We start from the raw sequence: 23,615 nt of genomic DNA, 5'->3' as shown, positions 1-23,615 counted from the left end.
ATTACTGCTACCTGCCCCACAATGGGAGTTTGGTGAAATTATGGCCTGTCCACATGGTGAAATATTATCTCACTTAAAAATTCACATTTTAAAAGAATGAGTACATGGAAAATGTTCCCGATGTTAAGCATGAAAAAACATGATACACAATTGCATATTCATGTTCAAAATTGCTGTCAGTTTTGTGAAAAGAAAAATATTTTTGTATAACAGAAAGTCTGAAATGATATATATATATATATGTATATTTGAGTAGTGGAATTATTATCTCTCTCTCTCTCTTTTTTTTTTTTGACAGTGTAAACCCTAGCTTTATCGGTCCAGTTTTTCACAGTGAAGCCTCAGAACCAAAGGGCCAGCTAATGGTGAGGGAGAGTAGTATCTTGAGCCTTGCAGAGTCAGGGTTTGCAGGATACCCTCAGCCCAACACATGTTTGCTGCCCTGGCACCTGGGAGAAAAGAGGGAGGTGGCTCTCTGCAGGAGAGGTGGGGGTGTGGATACAGGGTCATGTAGTACAGGGCCCAGGGTCTGTTCTTCACAGTGGGCGATAGAAGGATCACATAAAGTTCTTTATTACAGACCTATGAAAAATGAGAGAATTATATATTTTATTCTCACTTGTTTGGGTTTCTTTTTCCTTCTTTGTCTTTTCACAAAACAGCAGCAGGAAAGGAAATGCAGGAGGCAAATGAGCCAGGCACCAGTATTCGAATCAGAAGGGAAGAGGGAGACAGGACTAAACCGTTATTGCAGGCTGGCCCCAGGGCTCTGTCCCAGCATCCTTAGCGCAGGGCCAAAAGCCCTGGAGGGAGCAGACAGAGCCAGGGTTGGGGGGCAGGGGGGACACGACTCTCTCAGCTGGGCAGCAGCCCTGTCCCTCAGGTGGCCACCCTGGCCTCTGTGTTTGGAGACTTGGTCTCCAAAGCTTGGGACCAGACAGAGGGAGGAGGCAGAAGGGCCAGCAAAGAAAGGCTGTGAGTTTTATCAGGGTTCCCTTGGGACCATGAGGCCCAGGTGGGCAGGGGCAGTCAGGATGCTTCCCTCTTGTCCGCTGGTCAGCTTCTTCAGGAGGGTCTCCAGCTCGTTCTCATCATTTGATGTCCACGAACTTGTCCACCACATCCCCATTCTTCCTGGCCAGGACGGTGGGCACAGCTGACACTGCCCATCGTGTTAGCCTACCCTACAGCGAGGTCTGTGTGGTCATCAGTATCCACCTAGGCCATCCCCTCCTTCCTCTGCTGCTGGGTCACCACTTTCTCTAACCTTGGCCCCTGGATCTTACAGGGACCACACCACGGTACATGGCAGTCCACAACCAGTGGTGTCTCTGTGTTGACAACTTGGTCTTGAAGGTCAGGTCCATCCTGGATGTTAGAGTTTGTATAGACACTGGTGGTGTCTTGTCGACCAGGCATAGCTGGGTGTTACTGTCAGGTTACTGGGACTGTGCTGTTGGGGTTTACAGTGCCCTGGAGGTGAGGGCTGCCCACCCACCCTCAGAGGGCTTCCCGGAGATGACAGGTCAGGAACCTCCGTAGGAGAAGCTGCTGAGCCATCTCCCTGCAGTGAGAGTGAAGGGATGCACAGCATAGCCCTCGCCACTGGTTATTACTCTTTATATTGATTCTTTTCTGTGTTTTCCAGGGTACATGTTAACTCTTCTTACAAGGTGGGGGTAGACCCTATTTGAAAATACAACAATGAAACAATAGTAGCAAAGTCCTGTTGTTGGTAGCCTGAATCAGTATTTATCTACTTAAGAATTTGTTTGGTTTTTACCTGAGCTATTAAGTTTTCTCTGATAAAATACATTCCTGATGGTTTGTTGTTGTCTTTAGTTCATGGATTATAGAAATTATTTTTGAAAAACTAACCAAAAGAAAGCAGCTCTGCAGTTACTCATCCCCGTTCCTGTTTATCACTTAGCAGTTCCTTCGTCTCTGGGAGAACCTCGGGTGTGCATTGACTTACGTATAATGGGCTTCTTTTTTGTTTCCGTTTTGGGTTCAGTGCCGGAACCCACTGCTAGGAAGCAGTGATAACAGTTTGATAAAAGATGCTCTGTGTTTTCCTCATGAGCCATTGAGTCACTATTTTTCTAATGTTACTGTTAAATGGCTTAAAATAGCATTTTGGACGCAGGGATTATCAATATCTGGAGACAAATGTGAAGTGACCCCAAGAATTTGCAAAGTCCTGCGATAGTTTGTCAGCTTCTTGAGAGCTGAGATTTTGCCTGTGTTGCTTATGCCAGCTATTGCTAGCAAGTATGAAGGGCTTGGCGTATCGTACATGCACCATAAGAATATTTGTTGACTGAATAATAAATTAGCAATAAGGGAATTGTCCCTTGAAAATTAAACATTAAAATCATTAAACATTAAACATAAAATCATTAAACATTAAAATCAAAGTCTATCATTGGAGAGTGAAAGCTTAGAATGAATACAATCAGAGCAGAGATATGTGAAGGCACTTTAAGGAGACATAATGCCTTTGAGAACATCATGATCTGATTAAGATATTGACAAATAGTGTGAGTGAGTGATAGTTGCTTAGTTGTGTCTGACTCTTTGCGACCCCATGGACTATGGCCTGCCAGGCGCTTTTGTGTGAAATTGTCCAAGCAAGAATACTGGAGTTGGTTGCCATTTCCTTCTCCAGGGGATCTTTCCCACCCAGGGATCGAACATGGGTCTCCTGCATTGCAGGCAGATTCTTAACCATCTGAGCCACCATTCTTTACCATCTGAGCTAAGCCTACTATTAAGAGACATTTCTAAATATAAAGATGGGTCAACTTAAAAAGTATCAGCAGATGCATACTTGACTTTATCTTATAATCTGTAGACAATACATTAGAGTATGTAATGAATCCATACACCTTTTCCAAAGGAATACCTGAGACAGAAGCAGCGGTACAGTTATAAATGACAGTCATCAATCAGATGAAATAATTTAACTGAAGCTTATCTCTCTCAAAGAGATGGGAACTGGCCCAGTGGTCAGAATGGAAATACAATGTGCTTTTAACTTTGTGTGAAAAATAATGTTCAGTTTCATGTTGCTGTTTTTGCCAAAGAAATCCTCTACTTCACATTACTGCCCGAATGCTTTATTAAAACTCCGCTTCTGGGCTTTGTTTTGGAATCTGTTACTTTTGTTGCCACCTCCCGATTGCTGTCCTCTGAAGCTTCTACTTTCCCGTCATCCCCTGACACCTCGGCTGCCCTCGAGCTGTTCCCTGAAGCCTCTATTGCCTTCTCATTGTCCTCGGAAGTTGCAGTCTCCTTCCCTAGTGGTGCTTCTAGCTCTGGTTGCTCCGTGGCCTCCGAAAACTGCCAGGGGCATGAATCTTGCCACTCCTCCTCTGCCTCTGTTGCCGGTGCAGTAGGCGCATGAAAGCAAACACCCTACTTTCCTTTGAGAAAGACCGTCCCCTTCACTTTGAAATCAATATCCTCACCCAGTTGCTCTTTAAGTTCTTTCCAAGCATACCTAATGGTTGGCATTTCAACTCACAAACGTGTTAACCTTTTAACATATATAATAACAATTCAAAAATAGGTTAACATTTAAAGGGCCAGAACCAGCCTTGGAAAGCTAAACCAAGATGAGTCATTGAGGCTAATATACACCTGAAGCTAACAGTTGGTTGTGAAAATGTTTACTGTTGTTCCCTTGCATCTGGGAAATGGACTACAGAGTTAGTAAGTATTTAGAGTACAGACAAAAAAGATTCAATTCAGAACCAGTTTTTTAGAACTTAGTAGGATTATGGTCCTGGACGAAGCACGAGGTCAATAAAGATGAGTATGGTGCAGTTCCTGCCCTGGAAGAACGGCTCGTTTAACGAGGGGGATAGATGTATAAATGCTATGATGTGGCAAGTGAAACGATGGAGGGGTGCAGGGCCCAGAGTGCTTGCTGCAAGCAGAGACGCGTTCAGCTTGGAGAGGGGCGGCAGAACTGAAGCCTTCTCTGCAGGGAAGCTGATGCCTGATAGAATGTTGAAGGTTGAATTTGAAGGCGATTCCCAGGCAATGGGATCGAAAGAGCAAAAGCACAAAAGTGTGAAACAGCTTAGTAAACAAAGGAGACTCTGCGCAGATTAGTGTTGCTGAAATAAAAAGAGCAAAGCTGGAATGGTGACCTCTGAAGAGGTAGATGGTGGCCAGGTGATGAAGGATCTTATATACCATAGAAAGCGGCTTTGACTTTAATTGTTTAAGGCAGGTGGTCTACAAATTTTCTTGATTATGCACTCATATCCATAAAAAAGTTGAGGATGTGCTCCAATTTTTGTTTATACATTGTAAACAAGCACCATTGTGCTAAAGTCTTATGTTTATAAGAGATTCCAAAAGCAAAACCTTAATAAGATCAACTAAAAACAAATATTAATAGTTTTAATATTTTCTTTTCATAATTCCATAATTTGTCTTGTGTACCTCTGGTAAGCCAAAACTCTAGTTTGGAGAACATTGCCTTAGAAAATTGGGAGCTATTAAAACTTTGAACAGAAGAGTAATACTGGTACATTCCTGGAACATTTTTGCTAAAATATAGAAGAATGGTAATGATGCAGATGGGAGAAAGATGGCAAGGGGAGGAAGATGAGGGCTAGAGGTAAGGATATCTGTTAGGAAGCTAATAGAATAGTCCAGAAGAAAACTGTCTGTCTTCAAGGAACCTCGCTCTCACTGGAAAGAGCAGTTTTACTCAGTACAAATCAGTAGATATTGGGCTAAATAGATAGGTAAAATTTAGGAGTTCTGTAGTGAGAGATTAGAGGTACTTTTTAATTGAGGTATAATACCATTATTTAATTCCAGAACCTTTTACCTCCTAAAAGAAACCTCACACCTATTAGCAGCCATTCCCTATTTCCCCTCCTCTAACCTACTCTCCGACTCTAGGAGTTTGCCTTTTCTGGACATTTAATTAATTGGATTCATACAGTAAATGGCCTTTTATGTCTAGCTTCTTTCACTTAGGGCCATGTTTTCAAGATTCATGTTGTAACCTGTGTCGGTACCACTTTCCTTTTCACAGCTGAATAATATTTCAGGTATAGATTTTGTTTTATATAGTAGAGTTGCTGAATCATATGCTAACTGTTTAACTTTTTTTGTTTACTATGGCAGCTGCATCGTTTTACATTTCCACCAGCAGTATGTGAGGATTCCAAAATGTTTCTCCATGTCCTCACCAACGCTTGTTATTCTCTGTTTTTTTGTTTGTTGTAGTGGAGGTTGTTGAAGGTGAGAAAAATCAGGGAAGGCTTTGTGGAGGAAATGGAACTTGGCTTGGGCCTAACACGTATCCAGTTTGCCAACAGACAAACCGACACAGTAACAAACAAGGGCTAGTCAAACAACCAGATGGGTGCAGATCATTTATTTGTTTTATTTTTTTAACGATTGCTTATTCATTGCGCAAATGTTTATTGAGCCGAGCATTGTTCTTCGTGAGGGATCTCTGGCCAGGTTCCTGGCTTCGTCTTTCCCAGCCAGGGAAGCTTTCTGAACAAGCACACCGCATTTGTTGTCTCTGTTTTCCCACCTCTGTCCTCTTCTGAACCAGTGAGGTCTGGCTTCTGCCTAAAGCCTGGCTTTTACCGAGGTAACCATGACCTCCCTAGCTTGACACCTTTACTTTTTACTTAACACCCCTGCTGCATTTGGCACCTTTGGCTGTTTTCTTGATGCCCTCTCCTCAGTTGCCCTAAGTTGCAACCATGCCTTTCTTTGTTCTCCTTTTAGCCGATGGATCGCTCTTTCTAATTATTCTTCCCTCAGTCTCTTCTCAGCTTGTCCCTTAAATGTTTTGTTCTTCAGGGTTCTGTTTCTGCTCTTTCTTGTGTGCCCACCCTGGACAATCTCATTTTTTCCCTTAGTTGTAACCTCTTTGCTCACTGCTCCCAAATCTATATGTGTTCATTCACTTCTCTGCTGGACCGCAGACCATGTAGCCACCTGTATGTCACATATCTCCAACTTAATGTATCAAGACTGAGCTCCTCATCTTTCACCCCTCTTCCTCCTTTATTCCCTGTAGCAGTACAAAGACCGTGTATGCCATGAAGCTCCTCCGTGAGATTTTCCTGGCAAGAACCCTGGAGTTGATTGCCGTTTCCTCCTGCAGGGTGTCTTCCTCGCCCAGGGATCAATCCGTGTCTCCTGCATCTCCTGCCTTGCAGGTGGGTTCTTTACCACTGAGCCACCAGGGAAGCCCCCAGTGCAAAGACCACCTCAGCTCGTTCTCCGAGGTATATGCGTCCCTGAGTCATTCTGTGCTCCCTTTTCTCCTCCACTTTCAACTCGCTGTTTGCAGAGTGCCATCTCGCGTTTCCACGTAGAGTGCTCTGTTCCTCTGCCTGTGCCGTTCCCATTCTGTCTGATGCGTTCTGATTCAGGTAAACATAAACTCCTCTCTGGTGCTTTCCCTGAGGCCTTTGATTTGAGCTTTCTCTTTAGTGTTCTCCTGTTCTCTATACATTGCTCTGTTTTTATGCCATATTGCACTGTGTGGTTTTAGGCTTTGAGAGGAGACGTTCAGAGTAGGTCTTGCCCTTGAATGTGGTCCTTCCTCCTAAAGACCTTTCTAGTGCCGACTGGTATGTGTTGCTAGTGTGATTTCTTTGCTTTGGCAGAGCCGGAGTTCTACAGCGCTCCTCATTCCTACCCCAGCACTGCGTGACCGCTAGTGTTTCTGTCTGCTCCTCATCGCCACAGCACCTGCTATATGCAGGCCTTTGTGGGCCTTTGTGTCCCAGCCCTCAGCCTTTGGGATTTCCCTGTTTTTGCAGCTCCCTGTCCAGTGTCCCGCCACTCAGATCCCGGCCACACTCAGAGCTCGGCCGCTGGGCCTTGATGATACTCTGTACGGTTTGGGTCCCAGTTTTCTGTGCTGTGGTTGAGAAACTATTCCTTAAAAGAGAACTGGGCAACGTTGGGGCTCACTTGAAGTTTCCCTTCTCCCAGGGATTGCAACCTTACACTCTTATCTCCTGATGGAAAGCAATTGTCTTAAGTACTCTGTCCAGTTTTATAGTTATTTATATAGATGATGAGTCTTGTACCAGCATGCTCCATCATAGCCGGGAGCAGAAGTCTACTACACGTACTTATGTGTCTACTTCATGAAGCTGTCTTACTTATAATTACTTACTTGATAAATAACATGTAGTAGGTAGCAATAAAGGTTTGTTGGGTTAGCCTAAAGATAATGTTTGAGATAGGACCACTTTGGAATATATATGTTAAGGAGAATCAATCTTTCCTATGCTGTTTTTTCAGTCTTGGTCCATTAAGTGGACACTACACTTCCCAGGAAGATTATTTTTGTTCTTTTCCCCCGACCTTTTCTGATTCTCTCCAGGAATGGAAAAGTGATTTTTCTGATTAGTGATACTGGAAAAGAATTCTGTTGTAGGGAATGGCTAATCTTCAGAATTTTCATGTGTTCTCTCCCTGCCATGCTCTAACTGGTCTGCCCATCGCAGGGCAGCCTGTATTTGTCCAGTTGATAAGTTTTAATTCAGTGTAGGAAAGTATTAGGAAACGCGTTTGTGATTGTATATCTAAGCTATGTTCTCCAGGCACCTTATCCCTTATAAAGATATTTTGTTCTCCATGTACCTGTAACCGCCATGTTTTATTTTTTCAGTTAGTCCTAAACTCTGGGTGGGAGAGATTAATTATGACCCTCAACCCCCACAGAGGCTGCAGATGGGACTCAGGCAGCTTCTGGCTTAGCGAGAGGCCTTCCCCCACCGGTTGCCGTCCCCATTTTGCTCTCATACCTGCTTGCATTTGCCCTCGGCAGACAGAAGGCGCCCGAGCTCACTTCCTCCTCTGCCCCCACGTGTTCGTTGTGCTGTGCTTTGAGAGCTGTAGCTCCTGGTGCGCCAGTCAGACCAAGTGGTGTTTTTTTCCTTTAAGAGAATAATATATTTCTCTTTTTTATATTAGAGAAAAGCATTTTCAGGAGACTTTTTAGGTGGCACTATATTGCTGCTCTTCTTGTATCTACTGGGCACCTAATTTAAGGTGAATGACTAATGGACTATATACCTCATAGCAATGAGCCTTCAGCAGCAACTTTTTCCTGCCAAACTGTCCTATATTCTTAACTACATTGCAGTACAGGAAGATAGTAAATTATTAATCCTAAATCTGTCTCCTCAGATTGTGATAATGACTTGAGTACACAGTAGCTGGGGGAAGGTAGGGTTTTCTGGCTGTTAACATAAACCATACAAGCTCTTTGATTCTAAAATTCAGCTAGCATTGAACAAGGCTGTGGCATCTTTTTACATCACAATTTAATTGAGCTAAGACCAGTCAGAAATATCTTAAGTTAGCCTCTTTCCCCATGAAATGAAGTAATTGTCTCTTGCTTAAGTACTCCCCAGTAAAAGATAATCATCTTTTTTGTCTTTTTAACCTTTTATTTTGTATTGGGGTATAGCCAGTTAACAATGCTGTGATAGTTGCAGGTGAACAAAAGATAATCATCCTAAGTCCTTCTCTCTCACTCGGAAAACTGTAAACCTGGTGGGTTCTATTTGTGCTTTGTGCAGACACAAACTTACTTCCTAACTTGTATGACAAAGAGGGTTAAGAAAGTGGTATAATTAGGCAGTAAATCCACTTCAATTTAAAAACTGTTTTAAATTGACTCGCCTAGAAATTCCTCAGGGAGGAAATAATAAAATAGTGGAGGAATTTATAAAAACAGAATAACAAATACAGGACCAAAATATGGTCTTTTGGCTTATTTTGGAGGTTGTGTAAAAGTCTTACTAATTGGAACAGCTTGCAGTTCAAAGCACTGTGTGGAATGAGCAGGAACGTGATCAAGACTGTGTGTGTGGTTACTCTTTGGACATCTATACTTCGGTGAGTAGTGTTGACTAAAAAAGATGCATGTGAGAATTGTGAGTTGTTTTATTTGGGGCAAAATGAAGACTGCCGCCTGGAAGGCAGCACGTCAGATAGGTCTGAGAGATTGCTCCAAAGAGGCATTGAGGGGAGAATCAATAATATATAAGATTTTGGTGAAGGGGGAGTTCAATGCAATCATGCAGTTAACTTTACAAAAGGCTTTCCGCTGGTCAGGAGGAGCTTATGTCACCATGAAGGGTGCTTTTCTAGATATGAAGAGATGGAAGGATTGGGATCATAAATCAGTTCCTGAAAATATCTAATTATCTAAAGACCTGTTCCCCCAGTTTCCCTGCAGAGAGCTTCCCTCTCCACCCTGAATTCCTCTCAGGGGTTGCTGGAAGTCAGCAGCTGCAGCAGCAACAGGACTCCTTCTCCACAGAGGCAGATGGCAAATGCCGCTGTTCAGCCTCTGGCACATGCTCTTGGCAAGTGCCAGCTGTAGCTGACAGTAGTGAAGGGTTTGGGTTAAAATGCACAGCTCTTGGTTTGAGGGCCTGCCCTTTGAACTTTCTTTCTCATCCTCCATCCAGGAACTGCCTTGAGAAAAGTCAGCCCATGTTGTTGAGATCTTTTAGCCACTTTTGATTCCAGATAGTGCTGGATATGTTTTAGAGAGAAGTTGTAAGAATTGGTCTTGACCACCTACCTAGTTCATCCGCTGAGTAAGAATCAGGAGGCAGAGTGGTCAAGACCCTGGAGCATGGACTTGGGAGTCAGACAAGCCTGAATCTGAGTCCTGCTTCTCTTATATACTGGGTGGTATTACTGAAACTCACCTTTCATCAGGTTCTTCATCTACAAAACAAGAATGACAGTACCTCTGATACGGTTAAGAAGATTAACTGAAATGTTCGTGCAAAGTGCTTAGCTTTCTCCCTGGTACATAAATAACAATTTAGCAAATGTTAGCAGTAGTCATTATGACATAATAAACCCTGACTAGTTGGATTCTTGTCTCATCCCGAGATGACCCAGTAGGCGGTGGATTTGAGGTTTCTGTTGGCTTCTTAAACCTCTAGTGGGACATCAGTCCCCACATTTTGTGAAGTATACTGTAGGCAGCTGGCCTTTCTGCATCGTCAGGAGAAGTAGGCCTCCGTTCAGGTCTGAGGTTGGCTGAAGCCCATGACAGGTGAACTCTGTTTGTATTTCCTATAACATAACCCTAAGGAGCAAGACTGGCTACTTGTTTGGTCCTTCAGTCAGGGATCCTTTTCCTCTGGAAGAGGGCTCTGCTCTGCTGGTCCTCAGCCCTGGTTCACTTCCTCCAACACTGATGATCTGCCCATGTTTGGTAAACTCTTGTGCTAGGCCAGGTTGGTTCTTGTAGTCAGGGCAGTGTTTTGCCTGGGGCTACTCTAATAGCATTTTTGGATTTTATGTCAGAAGTAGCTTGCAGAGTTAGTTCCTTCCTTCAAAACGTATTTATTGGGTGCCTGCCATCCTAGACCTGAGAAATGCACTGGTGAGGAAGGCAGACATGGTCTCTGCCCTCTTGGAGTTTGCAGGCTAGTGATTCCTTGGCGATTACTAGGGAAAAGAAATTCTCTTCGACAGGGGTGATGTTACTGCTATCAAGGTTTCCTTCAAAGAGGCTGAGGTCTCCCTAGGGTCTCAAGGTAATTCAGTGACAAGAGAGACCCAGTTTTACTTGCAGAATCCCAAGAGACTAGAGAATGTGATGTCTCAGGCTGGTCTTAGTAGAGGAACCTTCTGCTGAGAATTATGTAGGTGAAGCCCCTGTCTATTAATACAGTATATCCAGCTTTCCTTTCAACCCAGCCCACTCTCTCCACCATTAATAACCCACATCCCTGAATAAGCAGTGAGGGTAGTTATCTGGAGATTAGGAAAAAGTGTGACAGCTGCAGCCCTTGCTCCAATTTGGAAGTATATGTATGTCTTCTGGTGATTTCATGGGTGTTAGATATACCCAACCAGTCAGCTCTTGAAAATCCTTTTTGCATCAGGTTTGTTACTAGGCTTTCAGGTGAACAGTCGCTGTGCAAGGGAAACACCACATCTTATTTATTCCTAAACTTGTCTGGTCAATCACAAAAGAAAACTGTAAAATACCCAGGGATGATAAGGAATTATGAATGTCCCTGAATGATGAATTAATAGGCCTTGTTCTAGCAGAAACAGAAGCAGAGAGGAATGCTAGCCAAGGCCTATCCAACTCCACCAGCTGCAGACTCTGCCCCTAAAGATGGATGCCCTGTGTGGCTCATCCCATTTCCTTTTTTAACACTCTCCTGGCAAATGACAGGAGTTTAGGAATGCTTGCTTTCTTCCAACTGGCTTAACGTTATACTTTGATTCTGATCCAGCAGCAATTTAAAATAAATGCTTATGGATTCTCTCACTTTTACGTAATAAGGGGAATTACCAGTCCTGGAAGATGAGGAGCTTATACTGATTGGGTTTTACTTCTGTACTCTAATTTCAGATTTAGGCTTAAAACTTTGAAGGGACAGCCATTCTGCCTATTAAGAAAGAACTCTGTTTCTTCTTCTTTTTTTTTTTGATACAATTCAGTGCTTATTGTCCTTAACTGAGGGCAACCTGAGTCAGCTGGAAGCTTATGGAAGTTGGCCTGGTAGAATGAGTGAGTGTTAATCAGAATAAATGAAGCAACCTTGTAGAGAGATGGTAAAGAGCCAGGTTCCACTTCAGAAAGTTGCATCCTGCTGGGTCAGTCTGGCTTTTGGCCTGAAGCAAAATAGCCCCCTGTGCTGAAGCACCGCCAAGCTGCTCTTCTAGCCGTGCATTCCCCTTCATCAGTCTCTCTAGCTGCTTGGTTTCTGTTTGATTTCTTTACCTGTTTCTTTTTTGATTATAAAAGTCATGCATGCTTAATGTAGAAAGTTTAGGAAATTATTATTCCAGATAGAAATAACTACTACCTGTGAGCCCCATCGTGAACCTGCAGATGTGGTTTCAGGGACATCGCAGAGGAAGTTCTGTCTGTGAGGGCCTTGTTCGCCTTGCCCAGTCCCCACTTACTGGAGGCCCCCGTGGCCCCAGCCACCCCTGGACCTGACGGAGGGGGATTTTCTGCCCTTGTGGAGACCCTGCCCCAGCCTGACAGAAGCTTCCGGCTCTTCCTTTCCTCCTCAGTTTTCAGAATTGCTCTCAGCTGTGCTCTCCAGAGTATGCTCGTAAGCTGCACCCTGACGTTTCTCATGATGCACTTTTCAGATAATAGGGTGAGTTTTCCTATGACCTCTTCTGTGAAAGGTTAAAGGGCGGGCTTGGTCTCTAAGCGCAGGTAGGTAGACCCAGAGCAGGCTGATTTGCCCAGGGTAGTCATGGCAGAAGGAAAAGGCTTCTGGCCTTTTCATGGGGAGTTTCGCTGACAAGCACACCCTCCTTTCCTTCCCCAAGCTGTCTGATTGAGCTGTTTCGCCCCCACTCCTTCATATTTCACGTGGGGGTTGCTGCCTTGGCAGCATGGCTGCCTCTGTCATCAGGGAGGAAGAGCAGAAGAGTGAAGGCCTCCACAGTGTGTTTTCAAGGGCTTTCTGTGTGTCTGTGGGGAGTGTGTGGATGTGAGAGAGAGCAGGAGGCCAAGGGCATTTGGATATCTTAATTGCCCTGCCTAGAATTAGTGTCACTTCGAAGCCACAGAGAAATATTGCCATTTTACAGATGAGCATAAGGAAAGGCTAGTTTCTCTGTGGCTAGATAGAGTCTGTACTAGATAATTGGGTAGGGAGGAATGTTGACCATTTTGCCCCAATGTTTATTTCTGTCTGTTGAATGTGAGAATTACAATCAACTTGAAAATGGAAGTATAGGAGAAAAATACCTATACACACACACACACACACACACACACGTTTATATATATATATATATATTTATGTGTGTATGTATGAAGGTATCATAAAAATGAAGTTATTGAGAGCCACACATCTGCAGTAAATAAAAACCAAACAATACCAAACAATATCTGAATGTCAGTACTACATAATGTTAATGACTCTAACTAGATTACACTGTTCTAATATACTTTTCTAATATTTGTGATATCTGGTGCTTTATATATATTGTTATACACTTACTGCATTTTTAATACTTCTCTAGGATGCTTAATTCAAATAATTAATGATAATATCTAGATGGTAAGTATATACTATAGATACATATAATTCATGTCAACAAGCGCTGTCCCCTGGCTAAATAAAACCCACTTCCCTGCCATTGGAGTGTTCACACTATGGAGGCAAAGGAGGATGTAGAGACATAAAAAAGCATGATAAATTCCAGGATGTGTTGTGGGAGCACAAAGAGCAGAGCAGGGAAGAGCTGAACCCTGCTCTGTAGCGGGCTGGTGAGAGAAGTGATATTCTAATCCCTTTGACCTTCTCTTAGATTCATTTGACGTGGCTTTTAACCTACAGAGCTCTTTTACTTCTCTGTTGCAGAGGGAAGGGTAAAGGGAAGAATATGTACAGCTCTGTAAAGTCTAGAGAATAAGAGCCCTAGGAAGATTATTTTTATTTCTGTACAGATACAGATAAGCTTTGGTTTAATTTAAATAAACTGGCTCTTAAAAATTCTAAGAATACTAACTACTCATACAGTTTTGCTTTCATTTACACACCGATGAGAAAGCATCTGTAGCTTTGCATTTTATTTGCTATAAGCAAAAAGTGGTTTGAGATATTTAAGAATCTGAAACTTGGTAGTATTGAGTCCTCACATGTCCCATTTCAGCCCACTGCAGTTTTTTTTTTTTTATGAGACTTACATAATACTCCAAAAAGAGAGATTTTTTTAATAGATAAATTGACATAAAATTTTCCTCTATTGGCCATATCTGCTGAAGTAACACTTCATGGTTTGCTATATTATTTCCTTATTTCTTCTCACGCTTACTGCTGTTTTATTTAATTTACAAATCTCTGCTGCAACCCTCTAAATGACCTCTTTAGAAACAACAAAACCAGCCAGCAAAAAAAGAGAAAAAGGGAAAAAAAAGAAAAGAAAAGCAAAAAAAAAAAAAAATCCCAAACCCACCAAAATCAAAAAAAACCTTCCCGTGAAACAGAACAGTGCTCTGATTCAGGGTTCATTGTGTGGGTTTCCAAAGAAGATTGGTATGATTGTGAATGCAAATAATTTATCAGCCCTGCAGTCAGAGACAGCAATCAGCTGCAGGTTCTTAACGATAACATCTACAAGTGGGCTGTATAGAGAATTGCTTGATTCTTGGCATCATATCCTGCAGCTTTTCTCTTTGGGAAAAAAAAGTGTTTCTTCTTAAGACCACTTTTATTCACAGGCCGAAGTTTGTCTGTTATCATTTGATACCTGTGCTTTTTGAGTATGAAGACAGTGTTACACAGAGAGATGTGGGCTCCTTCCTGCTGTGGCTTGGAGGCGTGCTCTCCTTGCTGACAGCATTCTCCAGAGTCTTTTAGTCATAAGGTGGTGGGAGAAAAAGCAAAGCAGGAGATTCTGAGTGTATGATACGCAGCAGTGTAACCCCCAGTTACAGTTTTTCTTAAATACATGGTTTAATCATTTGCCTTCAATCTGCCTTTAAATATTATAAAGCTCCTGATGACTGGCTCTTTTCTAAGCAGGTGACTTTATGGTAGGAGAGCTATTTTCATCTATCCCAGGATTTCGATTCTTACTCTCACTTATGACTTGGTTGTGAAAATGGCTTTCAACTAAATCTTAACAGATACATCTTTTGAAACTTTATAGCAACCTTATCCAATTAATGCAAACTTTGATTTATTAAAAAGTATCAGGTAGAAACTAAAAGTGATAGAATTATGGTAGACTGGTTTCCATTCATCTAGGTGACCAGAACTTAAATGTGTCCTTTTCTTTTTCTTTTCATCATTACTCAGGTGAAGGGAAATTGAGTGTATCTAAATGTCATCGGTGATGGATGACTATTTGCCTAGTTGAACTGGGAAGCTATTCTCCACCGATGCTTTGTTCTGAAAGTTCCATGGTGAAAGCCTGTCTTGCCTTTAAGTGAAGTGGAGTGGTCTGAAATAGATAACTCAGGGAACTGGAAATCGGTTGGTCCTTTCATGAGGAAAGATTGCTTTGTGATTTGAAAAGATTTTTCAGTTCACTGTTTAGGCAGGAAAGGCTGTATTCCTAGCTGGTTATGTTAGATTCCATTATCTCTTTTTTAATCCATTTGGCTTTTCTTTAGTTTTTCATTTTGCACGTCTCTCGTCATACCTGCCATTCATTGCTCTCCCCAATTTAATTCAAAAAGCTCTTTCTTATTTCTTAGTGAACTGAGAACGTTGGTTTTCTCTCCTATCCCTCCCTTCTTTTAGCTAAGGAAATGAAATAACATTAAGAATCTGACTAAAACGTAAGTAATTCCATATTAGAACTGACATCTTTTGACAGATATTGTTAGTTAAGAAAATAACATGATTTTAAAAGTTTATCCAATATTTAAATAACTTTAAAGATAATTCTTTGCCTACTATGTGCCAAGCATTTTGCTCTGTCAACAAATACCGAGAACGCGCTACAAATACAGAGAATGTTCTGCAAGAGAACACGCTGGTCATAGCAAACACCCTCTTCCAACAACACAAGAGAAGACTCTACACATGGACATCACCAGATGGTCAGTACATGAACATCACCAGATGGTCAGTACTGAAATCAGATTATATTCTTTGTAACCAAAGATGGAGAGGCTCTATACAGTCAGCAGAACAAGACCAGGAGCTGACTGTGGCTCAGATCATGAACTCCTTACTGCAAAATTCAGACTTAAATTGAAGAACGTTGGGAAAACCCCTAGGCCATTCAGGTATGATCTAAATCAAATCCCTTATGATTATACTGTGGAAGTGTCAAAGAGATTCAAGGGATTAGATCTGATAGAATGCCTGAAGAACTATGGACAGAGGTTTATAACATTGTACAGGAGGTGGTGATCAAAACCATCCCCAAGAAAAAGAAATGCAAAAAGGCAAAATGGTTGTCTGAGTAGGCCTTACAAATAGCTGAGAAAAAAGAAGTTAAAGGCAAAGGAGAAAAGGAAAGATACATGCATCTGAATGCAGAGTTCCAGAGAATAGCAAGGAGAGATAAGAAAGCCTTTTTAAGTGAACAATACAAAGAAATGTAGGAAAACAATAGAATGGGAAAGGCTAGAGATCTCTTCAAGAAAATTAGAGATACAAAGGGAACATTTTATGCAAAGATGGGTACAATAAAGGACAGAAACGGTATGGACCTAATAGAAGCCAAAGACATTAAGAAAAGGTGGTAAGAATACACAGAACTATACAAAAAAGATATTAATGACCCAGATAACCATGATGGTGTGATCACTCACCTAGAGCCAGGCATGGTGGAGTATGAAGTCAAGTGGGCCTTAGGAAGCATCACGAACAAGCTAGTGGAGGTGATGGAATTCCAGCTGAGCTGTTTCAAATCCTAAAAGATGCTGTTAAAGTGCTGCATTCAACATGCCAGCAAATTTGAAAAACTCAGCATTGGCCACAGGACTAGAAAAGGTGAGTTTTCATTGCAATCCCAAAGAAAGGCAATGCCAAAGAATGCTCAAACTACTGCACAATTGCACTCGTCTCACACGCTAGTAAAGTAATGCTCAAAATCCTTCAAACTAGGCTTCAACAGTATGTGAATGGAGCGCTTCCAGATGTACAAGCTGGATTTAGAAAAGGCAGAATAACCAGAGATCAAAATGCCAATATCCTTTGGATCATAGATAAAGCTAGAGAATTACAGAGAAATATCTACTTCTGCTTCATTGATTACAGTAAAGTCTTTGACTGTGTGGATCACAACACACTGGAAAATTCTTCAAGAGATGGGAATTACCAGACCACCTTACCGGCCTCCTGAGAAACCTGTATGCAGGTCAAGAAGCAACAATAGAACCAGACATGGAGCAAGAGCTTGGTTCAAAATTGGGAAAGGAGTACGTGTATTGTCACCCTGCTTGTTTAACTTAAGTGCAGGGTACCTCGTGAAATGCCAGACTGGATGAAGCACAAGCTGGAATCAGGATTGGAGGAGGAATATCAATAACTTCAGATTTGCAGATGACATCACCCTTATGGCAGAAAGCAAAGAGGAATTAAAGAGCCTCTAGATGAAGGTGAAAGAGGAGAGTGAAAAAGCTGGCTTAAGACTCAACATTCAAGAAACTAAGATCATGGCATCCAGTCCCATCACTTCATGGCAAATAGATGGGGAAACAATGGAAACAGTGACAGACTTTATGTTCCTGGGCCCCAAAATCTCTAGGGACAGTGACTGCAGCCATGAAATTAAAAGACGCTTGTTCCTTGGAAGAAAAGCTACGACAAACCTAGACAGCATATTAAAAAGCAGACATTACTTTGCCTCCAAAGGTCCATATAGTCAAAGCTATGGTTTTCCCAGTAGTCGTGTACAATGTAAGAGCTGGAAAATAAAAAAGGCTGAGTGCCAAAGAATGGATGCCTTTAAACTGTGGTTCTGGGGAAGTCTCTTGAGAGTCCCTTGGACTGCAAGGAGGTCATACCAGTCAATCCTAAAGGAAATCAGCCCCGAATATTCATTGGAAGGTCCAATACTTTGGCCACCTGATGGGAAGAGCCGACTCATTGGTGAAGACCCTGATGCTAGAAGAGATTGAGGGCAGGAGGAGACGGGGACGACCGAGGATGAGATGGTGGGATGGCATCACCGACTCGATGGACATGGGTTCGAGTGGACTCCAGGAAGTGGTGAAGGACGGGGAGCCTGGTGTGCTGCTGTCCATGGGGTCGCAGAGTCAGGCATGACTGAGAGACTGGATAAGAAATGCAGAGGTAAAGGTGAAAATCCCAGCTCTTCAAGAGGGCAGAATGTTGAGGCAGACAAACGAATATGATCCAGTGAGAGAAATGCAATGGTAGAAATATATGCAGGCTATGCAGAAGAGAGGAATCTTCGGTGAAGATTTCTAGGAAGACTTTCTGGAAGAAGTGGTGCCTGAGCTGAAATGAAGTGTAATAACAACAAAAGTAGTGGCAACTGATCGTTACTGAGCTTTAATTACATGCCAGGCATTGTGTTAAGTATTTTGCTTAGCTTATCTGCTTTTATGTCTGTATTATAGCCGTGTTACCATTTCTGTTTTTACACATGAAACCAGGAAACTTGACCCAAGTTGACACAGCTAGTAAGTTGACTGGTTTGGTATTAAAACTCAAGCAGTCTTATTTCAGAGACCAAAACCTTAAGAAGAATTGTGGGGTGGGGGTAAGAATATGGGTTAGATGGAACGAGGGTATTGATCTTGATAATAGGATTTTCTTCTGGTCATACAATTTTTAACATAATTTTCTGAGGTTTCTATGTGAACATTCAGTCTCGCCTTGGAGACTGGATGTATTTTATTAAACCAAGATTGAATGAGGCAGATTTTCATAATTCTTTTAGCCTGGTTAAAAGAACATTTCTCCCTTCTTTTGCCTGTAAATTTTCCCTCTTCTAAGGAGATGTTATGGTACTGTTTTTCTCTTCAGCAGTTTGCCACAATCTGGTACCTTTGAGCCTTCTTTATTGACAACCTTATAAAAGAGAATTTACTCTTCTAAGTATTCTTAACTAGGGAAGTGCTGAAAGGCTCTGGTTTTGTAATTGAGTCCTTGGAAGCTTGTTTTTCCTTCTAGCAGACTATCTAGAGTTAATGTGAACAGTGGCTGGAAGGTACCTGGTGGGTAGCTAACTCCACGGAGAGTTTGTTTTTGATTATAATGGTCTTTGGGGAAAATGGAAACGTTCCAGTTAAGGGAAAGGAGTCAGAATAGAGACACAAAGCCTATTGATTCTTCTTTAGCAGTAGTTTAGTTCCAGCAAATCACCTAAACCATGACATTAACAAACTGTGCTCTCAACAGAGCTAGGCACACAGCAAAGGCAATGAATAGTAATTATTTTTCTTTTCTAAGGACTGCTTTGTGAAGCTACTGCTACCTTTCAATCTAACTGGTATGAATCGAGGAAAAAAGTATCGGCCCTTTTGAAAAGGAAGAGAGAGGGCAATGGTTATTACCCTGGCTTTTTCCAAACTTCACAATACCTGATTGCGCCCTTCAAAGGATTCAGTTACCTCCTCTGCCGTGCTTTCTGAATAAGTTAACCCCCCGCAGGAGAGAACTGGTGTGCAGAGTGACACTGAACCATTTTTGTGTTTGTTTATTAGTGGGTGCGCAGGTGACAGACATGCTGGCAGTCAAGAGGAAAGTGGGGGCTGCCCCCTGCGGTGGTTTGTTTTGAACAGTTCCTGTGAGTTGTTTTGGGGATTGATAATATGCCTGCTTGTCTCGTTTTCACATGGCAGCCATATTGGCTGAGACCCACTGCTTCTGGTGATAGCTTCAGGAAGACAGATGGTGTGAAGCCATAGCTCAGTCACTGCCTGAAGCCCCAGATTTAAAGCTTTTACCTTGCTGCTCGGTAATAGTTCATTGTAGGTATACTTATCAAAGGAAAGCATCGAATGGATTCTTGACCATATTATAAAATTGTGCGATTTCAAGAAAAGAATTTTAGTCTCAAAGGATGTTAAAAGTAAGTGCAAATTTTATCTATAAAATATGCTAATTATGTACAGTTTTCCACAGAAACTTGATTCCCCCTTAATTCCCCCCCACCCCTTAATTCTGTCTTTTTGCAGCCCGTTGGACGACTATATAGTCCATGGAATTCTCCAGGCTAGAGTACTGGAGTGGGTAGCCTTTCCCTTCTCCAGAGGATCTTCCCAACCCAAGAATCAAACCCATGTCTCCCGCATTGCAGGCGGATTCTTTACCAGCTGAGCCACAAAGGAAGCCCCCTTAGTTCCCAGGAGAATTTATCAGCTGCTCTTTTTTTTTCCTCAAATAAAACCAGTGGGGCATTCTCTTTACTCCCATCCCTACCATCTCAGCCCTTCCGTTGGGATACTATTTCGTGAATTTGGTTAAAGTATGAGCTTCCAAATGACCTTAACAGTATGGTTCCTGAGATACCAGTATTCTGTCTCTACTTCCCTTCTTGGTTGCCAGCCAGCAGTTTCCCTGTTAGCTGGAGAAGTCAAGCTCAGTACCTGGGACTTAAGAATGCCAGAGGCAACAGCACTGTCTCTAAATATTTCCAGAGTTGTTCACAGTTTTCTAGAAGTATTTGATGAATTTCCTTCTGGCAATAATTCTTATATTCCGTAGACTTTTCTACTCTGCTGGCTTGGAGTTATGAAACCTGGTCTAGATTTTCCGCCAGATTTATTAGAATTCTGTCTTTTGAGAGGTGGTAATGTTAAATAAGCATTGTTAGTTCCAGAGCCGCCTCTTTCGGGGACCCTCCGGGTAATTCACATGAGAGCTCTGCAGTCTTCTACTTTGTCATAACCTTAGAAAGAATAAAGTGATGGCTCTGTTTTCACCTTGGGTAGGCTTTCTATGTACTCCTGCCAACAGTGAGTTCTAGACTTTCCCAAAGGGTTTTCAGTCTAAGGTTCTACCAACTGTAAGCCCTTTTCCGTAAGGATTTAATATTACTTTTGTTTAGGCCCTGGGAGCAGAGCCAGGCTATGGCGGCGTGGGCAGGAGAGGAACTGATCTAAAATTGGAGCTTATTTTCATCTTACCTTTTATCCACGTTGCTTGTAGAATCCAATATTGACACTACCAGTGCTTCCCTGCTTCCTCCCCTGATGAATCCTTTATCTCAAGAGTAACAATAATGAAAACAGTGAAAATGAAATCTCGGAGAGGTTAAGTTTCATTTCAGAGGTTAATGAAAATTCATAAATGATGAATCTAGAGCTGAAACTAGAACCCTTGCCTTTTAACCGTGTAAGATGATTAACCATCTTTTAACCATCTAAGAGGAAGAATTACGATCCACTGAATGAGTGAAAAAGAAATTATTCTCTGTCCTTCATGTTGTTACTGAGCCCATAATAGATCGAGGTTGAATAACATTTAATAAAAAAAAAGACCCTCAAATTCCCACTAAGTGAACATATGAACTAACAGATCAGAGTACCTCCTCTTCTTTCTGGGAGCTATTGGGATTAATTGTTTTAGCAACACTGCAGCCAGCTCACTTCCCCCAGACCTCACCTGTCTGCAGTTCTTCCTGGTCACCATTGAAGATGTAAGTGCTTCTGACCATCTGGTCTCTCCCAGGTTCTATTCCTTTGAGTTAATACAGGGGATCAGTTTGTCAGATAAGACTCACAAGAATCAGAGACCTTACTACCCATTACTAAGTTTTAGTAATACTTTTTAAGATTACAGAAATCAAGGGGTTTAAGTGAAGTAGGGAGAGTCTGGAACATCCTCTACGATCCTGCACCAGGCTGCGCTTCCCTCATTGGACATGTCCTCTCTAGCCCAGGGTAGTGGATGAGATCTCTAACTGAGGCTTCCGGTCACCTCACAAAGCAGGGGGAGTGTTTGGATTATGAAACATTTCACTTTTATTCTACCAGATAGCATTATATAGCTTATGTGACATTGTTTGGGAACCCATGGAAGCAAAAGAAGGCCTTCGTAGGACAAACCAGTTTTGTATCCCCCTTACCTCCTGCTTTTATCTCCTCCTCTTTTAAGATCTCAGTTAAACCAGAGCTACGAGTGACAACCAGGGAATTAGAGTTTTTGCTACCTTCTCTTCGACCTTGTAGCCTCCGTAAATGCTCTTGGACCTGGAGTCTCAATGCGTTTCTGTCTCCCCTACCTTCCATTGGTAAGATGCCCTCTGTTACTTGCCTCCAAGCTTGCACTGTTTTATCCTAAGGATGGAAAGGCAGCCGTCCTATCATCATCATCAGTTTCTTATCGTATTTTTCCATCTTCTTTTTTTCTCACTATGAAGTGCCTTAACAGTTATGATTTGTGTGAATCTGACTTGATATTTCCACATAAATTCATGCTTTTCAACTCACTGGCACTTAACCACCCCTCCCTTCCTAACTTTTTAACTGTGACAAGAAACCATTGAGTTACCAAACCCTGTCTATACTCTAGCTTGTTAGTCAGGATATCGGATAGAGAGGATGTTCTGAGATCTGGCTTTCTCTTGGAGAAATACATATTTCTCCCTCTACCCTGCAGGCAGGGGTTGCTTACTCTCCCATATCCCATGTACCTCTGAGTTTGGAGGTGGAGCTGACTCCTCACTGTCACTTCTTAAACATTACTCCTCCACTTCCGTGTAAAAACTTCTTCTCTTTGAGATTTATAACACTTCTTACCCCTAATCATTACTCATCTGTACCACCTGTCATTCACCCGCTTTCATTTATTGCGGTGTATGGGCCTCATCTTTTTTCAGAGTCTTGCCATCAGCCTGGATGTCTTCAGTATGACCCTCTCAGTACCTGATTACTTGGTTTCTTAACCTGGCCACTTGACAGTTCATTTATTTGTTCATTATTTCAATATTTCCTCCATGCATACATGCATTTGTTTATGCATTCATTCAAAAAGGGTCTTTGATCACCTGTTGTTGTTGCTGTTCAGTTGCTGAGTTGTGTCTGCCTCTTTGTGACCCCATGGACTGCTGCACGCCAGGCTTCCCTGTCCTTCACCATCTGCCAGAGCGTGCCCACACTCATGTCCATTGAGTTGGTGATGCCTTCCAACCATCTTGTCCTCTCTGGTTCCCTTCTCCTCCTTCCCTCAATCTTTCCTAGCATCACGGTCTTTTCCATTGAGTCGGCTCTTTGCATCAGGTGGCCAAAGTATCGGAGCTTCCTGCAGCTTCAGCATCAGTCCTTCCAGTGAATATTCAGGGTTGATTTCCTTTAGGATTGACTGGTTTGGTCTCCTTGCAGTCCAAGGAAGTCTTAAGAGTCTTCTCCGACACCACAGTTTGAAAGCATCAGTTCTTTAGCACTTAGCCTTTTTTATTGTCCAGGTCTCACATCTGTACAAGACTACTGGAAAAACCATAGCTTTGACTATATGGACTTTTGGAGGCAAAGTATTGTCTGCTTTTTAATATACTATCTAGGTTTGTCATAGCTTTTCTTCCAAGGAACAAGCGTCTTTTAATTTCATGGCTGCCGTCACTGTCCCCAGTGATTTTGGAGCCCAGGAACATAAAATTTTTCACTGTTTCCATTGTTTCCCCATCTGTATGTCATGAAGTGATGGGACCAGATGTCATGATCTTAGTTTTTTGAATGTTGAGCTTTAAGCCAGCTTTTTCACTCTCCTCTTTCATCTTCATCAAAAGGCTCTTTATTTCCTCTTCGCTTTCTGCCATAAGGGTGATGTCATCTGCATATCTGAGGTTATTGCTATTTCTCCCAGCAATCTTGATTCTAGTTTGTGATTCATCCAGCCCAGCATTTTGCATGATGTACTCTGCATAGAAGTTAAATAAACAGGGTGACAATATACAGCCTTGACACACTCCTTTCCCAATTTGGAACCAGTCTGTTGTTCCACATCCAGTTCTAACTGTTGGTTCCTGACCTGCATACAGGTTTCTCAGAAGGCAGGTTAGGTGGTCTGGTATTCCCGTCTCTTTAAGAGTTTTTCACAGTTTTTTCACCTACAAAGTAATTTTCTGAGTCCTCTGCTAGAATTGGAGACACAGTGGTTGGGGGGTGGAGTGGTGGGGGTGGGAAGAAGCCAGACATGGTCCTCTCATTCTGGAGC

The 23,615-nt window shown here is 42.3% G+C and overlaps 1 protein-coding gene and 1 pseudogene across 4 annotated transcripts in view; one reads left to right on the top strand and one right to left on the bottom strand.

The window, feature by feature from the left end:
- Positions 1–23,615, top strand: part of KIAA0319L (KIAA0319 like) — a 100,495-nt gene that overhangs the window by 5,823 nt on the left and 71,057 nt on the right. For 2 of the 4 annotated variants that reach the window (XM_069586272.1, XM_069586270.1), the window contains exon 3: positions 6,152–6,275. The exons of the other annotated variants lie outside the window; for them this stretch is intronic. The gene's annotated coding sequence lies outside the window, so the exon portion shown is untranslated. The remainder of the gene's footprint in view (positions 1–6,151; positions 6,276–23,615) is intronic. 4 annotated transcript variants of the gene reach the window in all.
- Positions 986–1,560, bottom strand: LOC138428419 (thioredoxin, mitochondrial pseudogene; annotated as a pseudogene).

The sequence above is a fragment of the Ovis canadensis genome, chromosome 1, assembly GCF_042477335.2.
Source record: "Ovis canadensis isolate MfBH-ARS-UI-01 breed Bighorn chromosome 1, ARS-UI_OviCan_v2, whole genome shotgun sequence".
Lineage (NCBI taxonomy): Eukaryota > Metazoa > Chordata > Mammalia > Artiodactyla > Bovidae > Ovis > Ovis canadensis.
The sequence above is the reverse complement of the archived record's forward strand: the minus strand, read 5'-3'. Positions and strand labels throughout refer to the sequence as shown.